Raw genomic sequence first — 3,310 nt, 5'->3', positions numbered from 1 at the left:
AGTGTCATTAAGTTCTCTTACATTATGTTCATTAGTACTACAAAATGACGGACCACCTGTATGCTGTATTTTACCTATCTGATACGCATTCTCATACGCTGGATCCGCCGCATCTCGCAGCATTTCAACCAGAAAAAATAATTATGTATCGGGTAATATAGGTGACTGCAAAGAAAATTACACTCTGGTATTGTTATTGCCTATATTGGAGGAAAACGTATACAACTTTTAAAGATGAGAAAAAAAGAACACAATTTGGTATTTGTTTTCCTGTAATGTTGTAAGAACGATACCACCGATTCCACTATGTGTGGCAAGCGACTTTGCACTATTCTAATTCATGAATACATAAACGCACACCGAACAAAACTAAACAAGATATCGCTTGGAACAAATTCCTTTGTCAAAGCCTTAACCATTACAAACACTATAGCTATACACTTCAAATACTTTGATGCAGTGGAAGCGATAAGGAAGTAAAGCGTGTTGTTCGCCCGCAAGTGTTCAGACTTAGTTCAAAGAAAAGGACGTTAGTTTTTATGTATCTATTAAAGTTGAAGGAGAACGTATTAAATATCATTAATTCGAAATATGTATTTGTGGAGCAAGACTAACTTATATGAGAAAAAGTGCTGGTCAGGTTTTTTTTGCAAAATCACAAAGTAACCTAAAATGGTCAAAGCTGTTAGAGTTGGTCTTGTTTTTTTTTAAACATCTACATTACCAAGAGCCTCCTAGCTTGTCTTATTCACATTATGACATTTTTATGACTGCAAAAACTTGTAGATATAAGGTAACAATATCAAGATAATAATTAATTCATGTGTGTATCACTTATTTTATTCGACCAGCACTTATCCTCAACCCTGTCAACATAGTGTTAATTTTTCAGACAACAATTTTGAGGCTATTATTAGTGGTAGATTTATTGATATAAGGTGTGGGAACTTTAATGTCGGCTAGCCAGCTATAGCTACAAATATCTCTTTCTTATTCTTCTAAAACGGTTACATTTTTTTACTGTGATATGTAAGATGCATAGCTACATATTTGACTGAAACTTAGCGGTTCATAAAACTTAGGCTATAAATGTGTTCTTAAAAGGTTAGCCAGCTTTTATCAGCAAGGTATAACTAAGAAATGTTCTGACCAGCTAAAGTGTTATTCTTTTTACACTTCCCTGCTAGTATATTTTTATCTTAATCACTTATTGATCTATACGGGAAAATATAGAGAGATGCTGTACACCAATTTAGCCAGCAATATATATAATATTAGCAATATCTTGCTGCCGGGTAGTTATACATAGAACGTTTATTAAAATTTCGAAAAAACATATTGCTATATTGTTTTCATGTTAGTTTGTATATTTCAGCGATGTATTTTACGAAATAGTAATGAAAAGGGAAATAAGCTTGAGGTTTTGAAATAAACAACCATGAGCGAACAACACTTCACGTACCACAAATTGCATAATTAATGGTGCCTTTATTCAACTTCTAAATTTCCACAAAATTGTTTGTTTGCATATACCTACCGTAAATTATTAACTTTTTCAGCTACCTACATCTAGTGTATATATACTTTATCATAAGGTTTTTTTTCCACTGCCATTGTCTAATCTAAGCGAAATATAAATGCTAAATTTTATTTTCTACTGAGAAACGAGTGCAATATTTTTTCCCTTAAATTATACTATGCAGAAAGTTTACATTTTTTCACTTACGGAAAAGCTTGTAAGTGAGAATATAAGAAAGCTTCAAAGTGCCTTGCTCAATCAAACTTCAGTTTTGCTGTCAACACGATACTTTAAAAACTAAAATAAAATATAAGTCTTGTGATCTCAGTTTAGCCATGAGTAGGATTAATCTTAAACAAAAACAAAGAAGGGAAACAACTCCTGTGAATCTATCGCAACTCATAGATAATTTTTAAACTTCTTGACAGCAATATGATGAGTGATAGGGGCTGCTTAATTTTAGGAGCTGATCTAGCTAATTGCCTTAGCAAGTTTTTGTGCTTTGCGTCAGGATCTAATATGAAAATCGTACAAAAAGCAGATGTCCTTGTAGCCGCCCTTATGTTGATTATGGGACTGTCACTATGTTCAAAAAAAAATCTGTAAGGATTGTTTATAGGTATTGCTATATATATACACAAACATGGTTTGTGGTTATAGTTGTTACCATTCCTTACTTTGTTAGGAGCAACAACACTACGCATACAACAATACCGTCTGCTTTTCTGTTTTGATTTGATTTTTGTTTTGATTCCAGCATTTCCGCCTAGTCAAGATTATACGTTCAAAGGGATTAGACGAGGTAATAATCCCTTTGCCGCTTTCCTAATTCTTTTTTTTGGGGTAACTGCTTACGGTAATAATAATTAAGAGTTATCTTAATCTGTATCATAGCAGGCGCTGTCTTTCGGCCGAATCCGAGTGATGTTAAGTCACAGAATTAAAGTTAAAAAAATCAAGTGCGATGTATTATTGTCAACTTTGCTGCGACCTGTCCTGAATTTCTACGTACGAAGATTAGTCTAAATAATCTGTCTGTCTGTGAGCCAATATATATAAAATAATACGGAGAGTGTGTCTGTCTGTGTGTCTGTAACAGGCAAAGTGAATATGTTTATTTTCCTTCGATGTAGCCGCAAAAATTATGTCTCAACTTTCAAATTTTCTAACGTTCCGGCGCGACGTCAATGCATTTAGACCGACGTTATTTTGTTTAAGAAGATTGGTTAAGCCATTGCATTGCACTTTAAATTTTGAGGCCAAATAAGGTGGTGACGTCAATGATTTTTTGCCGCGTGGGTAACTAGGGACCACCTGGAATCAATTTGGGTAAGTTTCCCAAACCTGGGTCACCGATTCCGTTTTGAAATAAAAGGGTTGGTTACATCATCAAAAAACTTTTAAATCGGATTATCTGTGCAACCGTTTGTCAAAAGTACACGATCATATACATTTTCTTGATCAGTGTTTTTGAATCTATGCGATAAAGGGAACAGGTATACAGATTTCTAAAATTTTTTTTAGATTTTGACGGGCCATTTCTGACCTCAGCAAAATTTTTAAACCCTTATATCTCATTATTCGTTCATCAAAAGCACATGATCATATACATTTTTTGATCAGCATTTTCTTGATCAGGCAACGTGAAATCATGTTTTTTTGTGGATAGATTGCTGACGTCATCAAAATTCAAATAACGCTCTTTTTTCATTTTTATCCTGCCTAAGTGGATTTTTCCGCGGGCTTTATCGACTAGTTTAATAAAATACTATACCAAAGCTCGTCGATAGG

Source organism: Hydractinia symbiolongicarpus, chromosome 3, assembly GCF_029227915.1.
Source record: "Hydractinia symbiolongicarpus strain clone_291-10 chromosome 3, HSymV2.1, whole genome shotgun sequence".
In the NCBI taxonomy this organism is placed as follows: Eukaryota; Metazoa; Cnidaria; class Hydrozoa; order Anthoathecata; family Hydractiniidae; genus Hydractinia; species Hydractinia symbiolongicarpus.
The sequence above is the reverse complement of the archived record's forward strand: the minus strand, read 5'-3'. Positions refer to the sequence as shown.